This window comes from Macaca thibetana, chromosome 13 (genome assembly GCF_024542745.1).
Source record: "Macaca thibetana thibetana isolate TM-01 chromosome 13, ASM2454274v1, whole genome shotgun sequence".
NCBI classification, from domain to species: domain Eukaryota; kingdom Metazoa; phylum Chordata; class Mammalia; order Primates; family Cercopithecidae; genus Macaca; species Macaca thibetana.
In genome coordinates, this window is record NC_065590.1 from 54,595,976 (window position 1) to 54,611,600 (window position 15,625).

Sequence of the window (15,625 nt, forward strand, 5' to 3'; positions counted from 1 at the left end):
ATATTTTCCCCTCTTACTCCCTCCTCAAAGGCTGAGATGGCATCATGCAATTCTCACTCTACATTTCTTAGAACTTTTGAACCTGAATGATCCCGATTTCTACTCTGGACTTCAGGTTTATGAGTTAGCAGAAAGACATCCCCTCTAGCAACAGTTCCAAAGGATATAATTACAAATATAGCATAAGACCCTCAGCTTTCAAGACTTTTAACATTGTTGTTGTTTTTAGAAAGTAATTGGTTTTGCTTTTGCTTTTTATCCCCCTCCCAATGCCAGTGCAATCTATACTGCCTGCAAGCCAGACTTTAAATGAAGCAGATGCTCCAAGTTTAAACTTCGAGCTGATAGTAAAGTTGTTTCCTAGCAACACGAAGTTATGAAAACTTCAAGAGTGCCACTTGCTCAATACAGTTTGTCTCATTTAGTTTCATGCACTCAGTGGGTTATTATAATGTACTGAGTACCAAATCAAAATGAACTTGATCCTACATTAAAAGGAATGAAAAACCACTCCATTGATTTTGAACTAGTGACCTTTTCAAAATTCGGGCATACAAAATAAAACTTTATACGATACTTTAAAAGAAGATTTTTCAAAATGAAATTTGAAAAGGATGTTGTAGACTGGTGATAAGCTTAGGCCATAAATCTATCCAAGCAGATACGTTGTTTTAAAACACCTAGACTTTCTGAAGATCAGGCTAACCTGACCTAGGCAGAGGAAATGGTGTGTAATTAAAATGCCTTATAGTAGTGGTTCTCAAATATTTCGGTCTCAGAACCCCTTCGCTTTCTTAAAAAGTGTTAGACTATCAAAGTACTGCCATTTTATATGAGTTATGTATGTCAACATTTCATTAAAATTAAACTTAGAAATTTTTTGTCTTTAGTTATTTATTTAAAAATAAATAGTATGTCTTACAATAATATATATTTTAGAAACAGTTTTATTTTCAAAAACAAAAATAATTTAGTGAGATGAATGGCAATGTTTTACAATTTTACAAGTCTCTTTTAATGCCTGGTTGAATAGAAGACAGTTTGATTCTTAAATTTTTTTTTCAGCCTTTATTTGGTTGTGATATCACACATCACATAGCCTCTAGAAAATTCTACTATGTTATCTTGAGAAAATGAGTGAGAAAAAGGCAATTTTTCCAGTTCTTCTTTCACTTTCTCTTCTGTAATTAATTTGGGCCACATTTTGAGAACTGTTGGCAGTAAGCATGTTTCTTCAGTGTGTAACAGGATTTAAATGATTTCCTTTCTCATAGTCATTAACATTAGGCAGTATGGTAAAGTGATTTCGTTTCTGGCACTTAAAAGTCAGTTTGCCTGAGTTTGATTCTATTTTGACAGCTTGTAACTCTATAACCTTGAGTAAGTCACTCTAAAAGTCTCACTTGTATCATTTATAAAATGGGCTAATAGCAACACTAGCCCCACAGTGCTATAACAGAAGTAGGTAGGAAATAGACAACACAGCAGATTTTTTTTTTTCTCAAAAAAGTAACCACCCAATGATTATTGACTGTATCTCTGATTTTAAGACTTCAAGACTATCAATTAAGACTAAAACAAATATCTCAATAAGACACGCAGATAACCACCACTTTCACTCTACCTCATTCTTAAAAAGAGGAAATATCGTGAACTTGTGATTACCAGAGGCTAATACGCGTTTTTGCATTGAGAGTTGAAGTTTGATTTACTTCTTAATATCAAGGAAGAAGTATCTGACATGATGTTTGAATTCATTTGTATTTGCTTCTTTCCTAACAAAATATCTTTTAATATCATCTGGTAGAGAGAGGAATGAAGATGTGTGACTTTGCTTAAAGAAATAGTGAAAGTGAGTATTAATGCAATTTGAAACTAGCACAGAAATATGCATTTAGTTTTGATAAATGATTTCTGGTTGGTAGATTTATACTTGCTTCAACTTTTATTCTGGATTATATAGTGGGCAAAAATAAGAAATTATTATGGGCTTGAATCATACACTCACACTGGGTAAATTCCAACCACGTCATCAACTGTATATTCTTTTACAGTCACTGCAGGACTGATCACATTTGCAACATGAATATTATCTTTCATTCCATAATTTCAAAACACTCAGTACTACCTTGGTTCTCACAGCAATTTATAGCCAGATATGTGGTAAACAGTGTTTCCTTTTACCTTGGGAACTAGCTTAAGAGAGTAAATGAACTGAGATTGCATGAGGTCTTGCAAAGAGCCGATGGGGGAGTCCTGAACTCTACAATAAATGCCATTTCCCTCAAAGGAGAATAAATAGATGTTCTTGAAAATCAGATCTTTAAAACAGAGCCTTATATGTTTTTGGACTTTAAACATTGGTAAAATATAAAATGATATTCAAAAATGAGTTTAACAATTTAGCAACAATCATAGTCCATTCATATTAGGCATTTTAAAAATGTGCTACGGCTTGTTATACCAAATCAGTTTTGATAGGCTTTGTTAGATAAATTAGTGGTTAGTGGGAAGTTTGAGAGCTGGCAGATTTAGTGCATTTGGGAATAATATAAAGAAGTCTTAGGATGTCTGAGTACTGTGTTTGAGTGGTAATGGTTTAATTTTCTGCCCCACTGTGGTGGCTTTTTTATGACATTAAAGTGAAGAAGCAGAAAAAAGATCATTGGGCATCATCTCACTTGTCTTTTTCCTGGGGGAAATGAGTTGAAATACGGTGCTTTTCTTTAGCAAAGCATATTAGATTTAGCAGGCCTGTGTTCAAATTCTAGTAGCCAGCTTACAGAACAAGTGTTCTAAAATGCATTTCTGAACTTCTCTCAATTTCATATTCCTGTGTAACAGGATGATAAGCATAACTACCCTGTAGTCCAATTTCAAGAATCGAAGGGGTTAACATATATAATAGAGTCACCCAGTTCTCAAAAGAAACAATTCCTTCCCACATTCCCTTCCTTGCTTTTATTTTTTTTTTTTCACTTTCTTTACTACAGGTTATATCTTTTGCCTATTCTTGGTGTCTGTCCTTTACTACAGATACCAGTAGCAGTCATATTTCATATACCACTTTCTTTTGCAGTACATTTAAAAAATAAAATGTTGAAGCTGAAACTTGTTGAATTAAGCTATAATTTTATTATTACGTGTGTGTGTGTGTGTGTGTGCATGTTTGTGTGTTTTAAACCCATTGCTCAACTGTTTTGGTTAAGTTAAAGTAAGTATAAAATGTTTTCAAATATCAGCAATAGAATTATTACCATTTGAGGAATAAGGTATTATCCCAAGATGACATATCAAAGATCTCAGATAAGAACACTGAGACATTACATTAGCTTCTTTAAAGTCACAAAGCTAAGTGTCAAAGTAAGATTCAAAATGAATTCATTTGGTTTCAGTCTGGGCAGTTAACCATGCTTTTGGTTAGATATAAGCATATTTTGCTTTTGCTTGAATAGCTGTCTCCAAAAGATCAGAAAAACTAAAATACATTTGACATGCTCTTAATTTTACTGTGAGGAATACATGATCAAGAACCGGTCTCAGTTTAATAAAAATCATACAATAAACCACATTTCGGGACATGTACTAATGTCTCATAGGTAAAGTTGTGCTATAGTAAGATTTGAGTTTTCACTCACAGGACTAATCATCCCTGATGTCAGCCCATCCTGGGAAGAACTGCAGAATCAGGGACTCAAATCAGGAACATGAAAGATGTGCCACACTCTAAGCCCACGAAGGAGGGTCTTCTCTCTGGGCTTTTCTCTCTGTGATTTCCTTTTTCTGGAGCTTGGCCCGTAACTCTCTAGATGTGGTGGAAACATGCCACAGCCTAATGGAATCAGGCTAAAAGCTCTGAAGAAATGGAACTGAAGCAGGATATTTTCCCATCCCCTTCATAGGACTCGTGACAGGGATGCCTCATTTACCCATCCTGCAGTTTTCAATTCCTAGTAAGAGGGAGCATGCAAGCGTATAAGGCGGGAACTGGAATGCATGAACCCTGGAACCAGCTGGCTGCTTCAGCACTGGCAGGATTGAGCTCCACTCACTCAGACCTGCAGCAGTCCACCCCTTGTGGGATGGAGTGCATAGGTGAGCAGGTGCAGGAGTCAGGGTGAGTGCTTCTGGGTGCTGGCAGGAGCAAACACTGTGCAGGCCTCATGGCAGCATCTGCGGAGGTGCATGCGATCCCTGAAGCCCCAGAGGGAGAGTGTTACAGTGCTCTTTTAGCTCTTCCATCTGAAGATGGCTTAAGGGTGAACAGCTCAGTGGGCCTCCTGCGTTTTCACATCAGGCGGCTGCCCTCTGCCAGTGAGGGTGAAAGGCCAGTGTGACAGCCTTTTGTGTTTGTACTCATGGCACCCGAACTCTTGGCTGGTATCCAGGAGAAATAAGGTTGCACAAATAAATTAAAAGATGGTAAAGGTGGGGGATTTTATTGCCAATGAAAGTGGCTTTTAGTGGGAAGAGGAGCTGAAGAAGGGATAGGATGGAAGGTAATCTGCCCCTGAAGTTCAGCCATCTCCAGCTGGATTCTTCTCAAAGTGAGCCATCAAGCTGTTCCTCTAAGGTCAAGCTGGTTCTCTCCGATGTCGAGCCACAGTCTCTGATGTCCAGTCCCTTCTCCTCTTTGCTTGCTGAGTCTGGAGTCTTTATGGGCACAGGATGGGGGCTGGTGGGGCAGGCCACAGGTGATTTTTGAAAAGGCAACATTCAAGTGGGAAAACAAGGATGTAAATTCTCACTTTGGGCCACAATCTCAGGCTTTTCAGCTTTAGGGTGGGGCTTCACCAGGGACCCACACCTGTCTGCCTAGAATTTCTCTGCCTCCTCTCCCCATCAAAAGCTGGAGTTATCAGGCAGGCATACTTCAGAAAACTTCACAAAGATAGGTTATATATAGTTTGTGAGTTTTGAGAGCAGCTTTGGAGATAAAAATGAGGCATAAGTTATTCTCTGTGTTGTAATATCCTTCCTTTGTACAAAGTAAGCATCCTCAATTCTCAGTTAATCATAGCCCACACCTTAACACATTGTGAGTACAAGCAATATTAGCAGGAAATTTAAACTGAGAGTCTACACATTCAAGGAATCTATAAAATTTAAGTACATAAGCAAGTTAGGAGGATGAATAGAATACAAATATTATTATCAAGAGACAAGAAAGATTTCCACTTTGGGCCATGATGCACTAAGAAAGACTGGATTTATATTTCCAACTCAGATAACTAGAAGACTGAACAAAATATTACAGAATACAGCTTTGAGGCATTAAGCCATGCAGGGTTATGATACCTGAGAGAATGATAATATTCCCGAGAAACTACCTAGGGAAAAGATTTTCAACCTTGTACACTGTTGACATTTTGGGCTGGATAATTCTTTGTTGTAGGGAGCTCACCTGTACATTGTGGAAGGTTTAGCAGCATCCTTGGCTTTGGTGCTAGTGTAGTAGCACTACCCTAGTTGTAACAACCTAAATTGTTATCAGACATTGCAAATGTCTACTATGGAACAAAATCATTTCAGTTTGAAAACCATTTGCCTAGAAGTAGTCCCTGTGCTGCGGCATAAAGAAGGAAAATCCAAGCAGAACCAAGCCACCACACAGATTTAGGAAGACGGAGATTAAAGGTTAAAGAGGTCTGAGTAGCTAGAATTTATAAAACAGACTAGCAGTGAAAGGGGAGCTAAGAGAGAGAGAAGGAAAGAGCAAGCTCTAGAATCTACCTAGGGACCTCCTGAATCTAATCTGCACCTATGTGAGAGGAAATGACATGAGCAGGGAAAGAACTACTGGAACTAAGAAAGTGCAACAATTCACAGAGCCTGCACACAGCGGGGAATAGCAATTATTCCCATTAGCCAGAGCTGAAGACTTTAAAGACATGGAGAAATCTCAGAAGGGTGACACCTTAGTAGAAGGTCTAAATTAGCCCTCAATTAAAAGTTGGTCAAGATACACTCCAAAAAACTTAAAAGCAAGCATTTAACTGTTTCCAAGAACTTAATTATGCACCAGAACAAGTTACATCACGATATAAAGGAATACATCAAAATCCAACATTAAACATCATATTCACAATGTTAGGTATCTAATCACTAAAGCTGGAAAATCTGCCTCATAATCACAAGAAAATATAATCAAGAGTGACATTCATAAATAAGAGAGATGACACAACTGGCAATGAAGGACATTTGTAAATATGAAAACAATTATAAATATGTGCCTTATGCTTATATGTGCCCAATTAAAAAAATACGTGACAATGATAGAGAAATAAGAAATATAAAGCATTACCAAATAAAAATCTGTAAAGAAAAAAACACATACTAAAATAAAAAGTGCACTGTAGAGAATTAACAGCAGATTAGACATTACAGAAGAAGAGATCAGTAAAAATGAAGTCATAGGAAGGAAATGAGAACAGAGATCTAAAAACAAACAAAAAAAAAGAAGACAGGAAAATAAAAAGAGCCACAGTGATAATCATATTCTAACAAGTGTAATTAGATACAGAAGGAGAAAGGCAGAAGGCTAAGGATGGGAGTGGAAGGAAAGTGTAGTATCTGGAATAAGAATAGAGAATTTTAAAATACGGTGAAGACTATAAATCAACACATCCAAGAAGTTAAACAAACCCCAATCAGAATAAACACACAAAAAACAGTACTATGGCATATCAAAATCAAATTGGTAAAACCAGTAATGCAGAGAAAAATCTTAAAAGCTGCTAGAGAGGGAAGAAAAAATGACCTATTATGTGCAAAGGAGCAAACATAAAAGTGAAAAAACATTGTTGGCAAAATGTATGCAAGCAAGAAGAAAATATAGTAATATCTTTAAAGTACTGTGAGGAAAAAAAATCCAAAACTGTCAGTCTGACTGTTCTCTACTTGGCAAAATATTTTTCAAAAATGTAGTGAAAGAAAAATTATTTAGACAAATAACAATTGAGATATTTCATCACTCACAGATTGGAACTACAAAAAATATTAAAGGATGTTCTTCAGGCAGAGAAAAAATAAGATAGAAATTTAAATTTAGAAAGATGAATAGCAAATGCCATTAAATTATAATCCTAAAGAAAATGTAAAAGTTTTTTATTCTCATATTTAAATCTCTTTGAAAACAATTATGTGAACAAAAATAATACAAATGTGTATATTATATAGAAATAAAAATAATAACATCAGTAGCACATGAGGAGAGAAACAGATGTAAAATCTTGTTATCTTCTTTCAAGATATATAGGAAGTAGCATTATATTTGAAAATAAACTGTGATAAGTTAAAGATGTATATTGTGAACCCTGGAGGATCTACTGAAAATTTAAAGTAAGAGATGAGGAAGAAGCCAGTATTGAAGAGAAAGTGGAATTATAAAACGTTTTCATTTAACTCAAAAGAAGACAGGAAAAAAGGAATGGAGAAAAATGGAACAAATAGAAAACAAACTACAAGATGGCAGATTCAAAGCCAACCATTTTGATAGTTATATTCAATCTAATTGGAATAATCTAAAAGTGCAATTTGTTGACAGAGATCAAGCTGACTAAAAAGACCTAACTATATGTGTTATATAAGAAATGAATTTTAAATATTAATATACCAGTAGGCTAAAAGTAGAAGATTTTAAAAGACATTGTGAAAACACTAAGCAAAGGAGGCTGAATTGAATAAAATAATATCAGACACAGTAGGTTTCAAGCTAGGAATATCACCGGGGAAAAGAAAAACATTTTATAATGGTAGAGAGGTCAGTTCAACAGGAGAATATGCTTGAGGCCAGGAGTTTGAGACCAGCCTTGGCAGCATAGTGACACCTCTACTTGGGAGGCTGAAGTAAGAGGATGGCTTGAGCCTGACATGTCGAGGCTACAGTGAGCTCTGATTGTACTACTGCACTTCAGCCTGGGTGACAGAGCAAGACGTTGTCTCAAAAAAAAATATATATATATGGGATATAAGGATATAACAATCCTAAGTGTACAGGCACCTAATTAAAACGCTTCAAAGTGCATGGGGAAAAATACAATTGAAATGCAAAATTTACAAATATACAAATATGATTCAGGTAGTTAAAGCTTTTTTTTAGTTGACTAAATGAGTAGTCAAAAGAATAGAAAACATTTATCAACCTAATTTTCTCATGAACCCCCAAAAATTAACAAAATAATAGGAAATTAAATCTAGAAATATAGAAACAGTATAAAACAACATGAATGAGTATAGTTACTATTTGAAAATCAATGTATTTCATATTAACAGACAAAAAAAATATATGATTACCCCAAAACATTCAGAATGCAGGAGAAACATTTTGCAAAACTAAAAAACAAAAAACAAACAAGAAAACAAGAAAACCCAACAACAACTAAAACCTTTCAGCAAACTAGAACGGGAGATAACTCAATATAATAAAGTATATAGTTGAAAAAAAACCTACATCACACTCAGTGACAAAAGGTATAGTTAATTCTCAAGTTTAAGGAAGGATATTGCTCTCATTACTTATATTCATTGTTTTAATGCAGTCCTAGACAGTTTAATAAGGGGGGAAAGAAAAAGGAAAGGAAGGAAGAAAGAAAGAATGTAAAAGGATAATTACCAGTAGAAATGGCAGAGTCAGGGACTCCAAAAATCTGCCCCTCTGTAAAATCAATAAAAATTTTGGCAAAAATTGCCAATATCAACTTTTTCAGAACTTTGAAAATTAAAGCATGCAACAATCTGAGGAGTAGTTATTCAAGAAAAATGACTGTCTCAGTAAGAGTTAGGAACTTCGTGGTGTTTAAACTCATTGTAGTCACATTCCCCTCTCCCAGGTATGTGGTAACCCTAAAAGCCCAAAACTCACTATCGCGGTATTCATGAAGAATAGTAGCTTACCAGCTACTCACTGGTAGACACAGAATAGAGTTGGAACTCATGTAAAACCTTATTCACAGAAAATTGACATTATCTGGACCCCTCTGCAGTTACCTGAAAACCTTCTCTCACAGGCCTTGTATTAATTTGACCTTAATCAGAACTGACTTGATTTGGATCATGGAGAAAATAATTTTTATGGACATTAGTTCACTTTAAAAAGTTTAATAATATGGCAGCTTACAAGAGGTATTGATAACAGTTGGAGCAAACAAGAAGCTGACCAAAGCTGGGGAATGAAATGTCCGCAGAAAACTTTGAAAAGCCTTGACATGTTACTGAGAAGCCAGAAGACCAAGCATCTACAGGGTTGTGTGAATGACCGGGAAAGACCTGAAAGAGCCCAGAGTCCTTCCTTCTAATTGATGTTGCGATTCTGTAAAATCAGGAAAGGAAGATTAAGGCACAGTTTTCATCTACCTGTTGAAACTTGAAAATCATGAGGATAAAAATAATTTTAGCAGTATACCATGTTGTGGATCAGAATACTTATTATATGTTTTGTGTGTCAATTTTACTCTAAGTGATCTGTAAATCCAACACGACTCCAATCAACACTCTAGCCATCTTTGCTGATAAAACGAATAACCTGACTTAAAAATGTATAGGCAAAAGATTTATAATACATGACACAATTTTATGTTTCATAATCTTTGCTATTTTCAGACTCCCTTTATTTATTGCCACATAAACTTTAAGGTTATGTTAAACAATTTAAAAAATTGACCCTGATTAGCAGTCTCACGTAAAACCCCATTTAAATTTATATATTAATTTTAAGAATACTTTGTTTCCTAATCAAAAACATTTATTCAGGTCTTGTTTTAAGTACATCTAATGATTTCTGTTAATTCATAAAGGTCATTCACTTTTTAAATTAAGTTTACTTATATGTATTGCCTAATTTTCCCCTTATTAAAATGAAATGTTTTTGTATTTCCAATTGTACCTATAGTGATGTGTTTAGAAGAAACCAAGTTTCCTATGTTAATGTTTCTTAGAATAAATGTAATAATATTGCTAGGTGTTTATTTGGTGTTAGTAATCTATAATTTGCATACTATTGGAAAGGGAGAAAATCTTTAGTTTCAGTATTGGGAATGACTTAATGAAATTGCTGAAAATATTGTGCATGTCTTGTGATTTAAATGACTACCATCTCCAAGCTTGCTTAAACGTAATTAAAATGATACTAGGGTGTATCTGCCAGTAGTCTACATTAAGGGATAAGGAGCCTCTTAGGAAATGACTCAGCCTGAAAGAAGAGAGAATGCTGGCACAGAAGCTTTTGTTTGTCATTTGTTTTAACAACAAAATGGAATAAAAATGAGTTCAGCCTGTGTAGATTTTATTCAGCTTATCCAAAAGTTCAACCACCAAAAAACTCCACCCTCATCTCTCCACTGAGTTCTATGATGAAAGGAGAGAACAATAACACAATATTTATAAATGTTAATTAAAAGGTTGTGGTCTATTTTCCATGAGACAATGAAGCAGCAATAATTTCAACAATTTTGTAAATATAGAAAATTTTTCTAGTGCTATTGAGTGTAATGAGAAACAGTGATCTTGGTGCTGATGCTAGCAACCTTGATGTCAAAGAGATCCTCTTCGTAGTAACAGTCCAGCTCTTCTTCTTCCATCTCACACTGACATTATCACTACTTTCACCAGCAATGCATTATTGTTATCAGATATTCATTACAGAGCTGAATCAGCTAATGAAAATTAGTTGATTATTTTCAATTATTGCTGCTTTCCTTTTTACTTTAAAATCTATTGATAGTAAACAATTTTATTTTAGAAAACATTTTGAGAAATACTTATAATGACTTATGTGAATACACTCATGATTTTCCTCTTGTAATTCTTTTATTTTCCTAGTGAATTCCTCATCCATTTATACATTTACTATCAAATTTTGGGGGAACCTAATAATTGAATTTGGGACTTTCTCATTTATTTTGATTCCTTACTGTTAAGAAGGCAACAGCTATGAATAAATGACTTCTCTTCTTTTTTTTTTTTTTTTTTTTTTTTTTTTTTTTGAGACAGAGTCTTACCCTGTCACCCAGGCTGGAGTACAATGGTGCGATCTCGGCTCACTGCAACCTCTACCTCCTGGGTTCAAGCAATTCTCCTGCCTCAGCCTCCCAAGTATCTGGAATTACAGGCACGTGTCTCCATGCCCAGCTAATTTTTGTATTGTTAGTAGAGACGGAGTTTCACCATGTTGGCCAGGCTGGTCTTGAACTCCTGACCTCGTGATCCACCCACCTTGGCCTCCCAAAGTGCTGGGATTACAGGCATGATCCACCGTGCCCGGCCCAATAAATGGCTTCTCATACTAATGTTTAATTTATAATTTATTTTCAATTTCTTGGTAACATGCAACTCAACTTTCAGTTCCTTATAAAAGCAAAGGTTTACTTGTTAGTTGTATTCCATGTCAACCAAAGTTTTGTTGGAGATTGTGCTTATTAGAGTCACTCAAGAGACCCAGTGACCTCATCTTGACACCTACCTCCATGATCAACCACAGTAAGTGGTAGGAGAATGTGTTCTCACACTGGCTCTTAGAACTTTGGCCTGAAAGTGACACATATTTCTACTGCTTACATTTTGTTAGTCAACTGTCTCACAAGCACATGTAACTTCAAGTGTTGAGAAGGCACAATATTACTATACCTAGAAGAACTGTAATGTTTGTGGACAGCCTGAATGGCTACTATGTCTGGCATATTCAACTATTCTCCAAAAAGTAAGTAAAAAAATAATTTTTCAACTATAAAAACATATATAAAACCATTCATTAAAAGTACAAGTGCTCACTTCGTGCCTATTTACACAGTTTTTACAAATATTCTAATTTGGGTGCTAATTATCAAATCAAATGTAAAACAAAGAAAAAATACCAAAAGTGAGATAAATGCCTAAGGAAACAATATAACAGAAGCAGAAATAACTAGATGAATAAAAAAAGAAATCTAATATAGCTAGTATAAATTAGCAGATAAAAAATTATTCATAATTCATTAGCCTCTGAGTACATCATTTGTTTATATCACGTAGAGCAATGTGGACCTGACTCGTCAAGAAGTGATTAATTGATGAGTTTAGGAACTGAAATGGTCCTGCTATTTCTCCAGCCAAAATCTTATCTTGAATTTAGTTCCCATAATCTCCATGTGTCATGGGAGAGAACCAGTGGGAGGTGACAGAATCATGGGGACAGTTACCCCCATGCAGCTGCTCTCATGATAGTGACTGAGTTCTCACAAGATCATATGGTTTTATAATGGGCTTTCCCCCTTTTTCTTGGGAGTTCTCCTTCCTGCTGGCATGTGAAGGGCATGTTTGCTTCCCCTTCTGCCATGATTGTAAGTTTCCTGAGGCCTCCCCAGCAATGCTGAATGGTGAGTCAATTAGACCTCTTTTCTTTATAAATTGCCCAGTCTCAGGTATGTCTCTATTAGCAACATGGGAGTGCACTAATTCAGTAAACTGGTACTGTAGAGGGTGGGGTGCTGCTGTAAAGACCCCCAAAAATGTGGAAGGGACTTTGGAACTGGGTAACAGGCAGAGGCTGGAACAGTTTGGAGGGCTGAGAAGAAGACAGGAAAATGTGGGAAAAATCGGAACTTCCTAGAGACTTACAGAACAGGAAAATGTAGGAAAGTTTGGAACTTTCTGGAGACTTGTTGAATGGCTTTGAGCAAAATGATGATAGTGATATGAACAATAAAGTTCGGGCTGAGGTGGTTTCAGATGGAGATGAGGAACTTTTTGGGAACAGGAGTAAAGGCTACTCTTGCTATGCAAAGGGACTGAGGGCATTTTGTCCCTGCTGTGGAGATCTATGGAACTTTGAAGTTGAGAAAGATTATTTAGGCTATCTGGTGGAAGAAATTTCTAAGAGGCAAAGTGTTCAAGAGGAAGCAGAGCATAAAAGTCTGCTGCAGTGGTGGGGTTCTCATGGAAAACCTCTGATAGGGCAGTATGGAGGGGAAATGTGGGGTCAGAGCCCCCACACAGAATCCCCACTGGGGCTCTGCCTAGTGGAGCTGTGAGAAGAGGGGCACCATCCTCCATACCCCAGAATGGTAAATCCACTGGCTGCTTGTCCTGTGTGCCTGAAAAAGCCACAGACACTCAGCAACAGCCCTTGAAAACAGCTGAGAGGGGGACTGTAGTACCCTGAAAAACCACAAGGGAAGAGCTGCCTAAGGCCATGGGAACGCACCTTTTCCATCAGCATGCCCTGGATGTGAGACATGGAGTCAAAGAAGGTCATTTGGAACTTTAAGGTTTAATGACTGCCCCATTGCATATCAGACTTGCATGAAGCCTGTAGCCACTTTGTTTTGACCCTATTGCATATCACTCTTGCAGGGGCCTATAGTCCCGTTGTTTTGACCAATTCCTCCCATTTGGAATGAGTGTATTTACCCAATGCCTGTACCTCCATTTATCCAGGAAGTAACTTGCTTTTGATTTTACAGGCTCATAGGCAGAAGGGACTTGCCTTGTCCCAGATGAGACTTTGGATTTGCAATTTTGAGTTAATGCTGGAATGAGTTAAGAATTCAGGGGACTGTTGGAAGGACATGATTGTGTTTTGAAATGTGAGGACATGATGTTTGGGAGGGGCAAGGGGCAGAACAATATGATTTGGCTGTGTCCTCACCCATAACTCATCTTGAATTGTGGCTCCCACAATCCCACATGTTATGGCAGGGACATGGTGGGAGGTAATTGAATTATTGAGGGAGTTCCCCTCATGCTGCTGTTCTTATGATAGTGACTGGAGTTCTCACGAGGTCTGATGGTTTTATAAGGGGCTTTTCCCCTTTGCTTGGCACTTCTTTTGGCTGCTGCCATGCGAAGAAGGATGTTTTTGCTCCACCTTCCACCATGATTGTAAATTTCCTGAGGCCTCCAACCATGCTGAACTTTGAATCAATTACATCTCTTTCTTTTATAAATTACCCAGGCTCGGGTATGTCTTTATTAGCAGCATGAGAATGGAATACAGGAATACAGAAACACACTTTCTTTTGGAAAAACTGCTGAACGATAACATTTAGTTTCGAAAATTCTGCTATTTTTCTGCCCTTGCACCACTCCCCAACTACGTACAAATATATATCTGATATATAATAATTGTCTGAGATTTCTTTACTAGATACAGTACAATATATTTATCTGAGATTTCTTTACTAAAAGAACTCACTTCTAATAAGTTTGTTTGGTGATGTAATGGCTAAGAACCAAGTAGTATCATTGAATAATCCATTAATAGTATAGTCATTAGTCATTATAAATAAGTCCTTCTTAGACACATTGACTTCTACAAATTTCCATGAAGAAAATGAACATTAATAAATATGCCTGGAGGGCTCCTGATAAGTTTTCTTTAGAATATGTTTTACATAATCATAAAAGAGATGAAAACAAATTTTCGTTTCTTTCAGTGTATTTTAAAGATTTCATATACATACATTAACCACATCACAAAAAAGGAACTTAAAATGTTATCTTTTAATTTAAAATGTATTTTTACATGACTAAAGAAAGACAAAAGAAGGAAACACTTTTGATTTGGCATTTTAAGTATGTCAACAAGAATGCTGCCTTCATAGAAGGTAAAAGAAAAGGAGTAACAGCGCAGAGATTTGTGCACCACTGCTCCTGTTCTGCCTTCCAGAGAGACCACTCAGCCTTCAGCAACTGAAGAATCACTTCACTGTTAAATTGATTCACAAAGAATCTCAAAATTGTAAGATATATTTAGCTTCATGAAAAGGCTGTGTTGAATTCCTTGTGGTTTCAGCATGTATTGGTAACAGGAAATCACCAGGGAGTATATTTAGGAAAGATGTCCTCCGGTTTGCACAAAGAGACTTTAGCAAACAAAACAGAAACATATGGACAGCATCCTCAGTGCCAAGTGTCATAGGAATTTTGCAGATCATCACTTTGCCACACACACACACAGACACACACACGTATAGACACAAGTAATTCTCTCAGCATGAGACTTTATTAAATGCTGGTAACTGTCTTGGTAGAAGAGAAACAAGAACCATAGTTACTGTAAATTTGCAGAAGCATGATAAAGAAGCAAGGGAATAGTCAAATTGATGCATTCTTCATAATGATTTCTTTTGTACTTTCCACCATTAGTCATTACTTGATTATCCACGTTATCTAGAGATACACATGCACATATTTTCTGAGGTTTGAGAGAGAATTACATTGTTTCTGATTTATATAGGTCAGGCTAAGAAAAACTTTGCGTGATCAAAACTAACATTTCAGAGTAGACAGACAACAGCAAATAAAGTGATTTGTATGCATGGTCTGTGTAGAATCTTCAAGGTGTGACAAGATTTTCCAATTTCATAGCAACATCCTAGAAAATTCTACAGAAGAGAACTTCATAATCCTTTTCAGGGGAATGATGAAGGATGGGCAAAAAATATAACTTTTTAAGAAATTTTTTAAAAACATAATTTGGTTCATAAAATACCCACTTCATCTCCCAACATTGGACTGAAGAGAGTGGCTGGTAAAATTAAAACTCCAAATCATTAACACCTAAAAGCAAACGTCAAATGGATCTTGCTGAATGATATGTTAGCATGTGGTGTTCCTCCCAAATGCTCAAACATGATTCACTAACTATGCC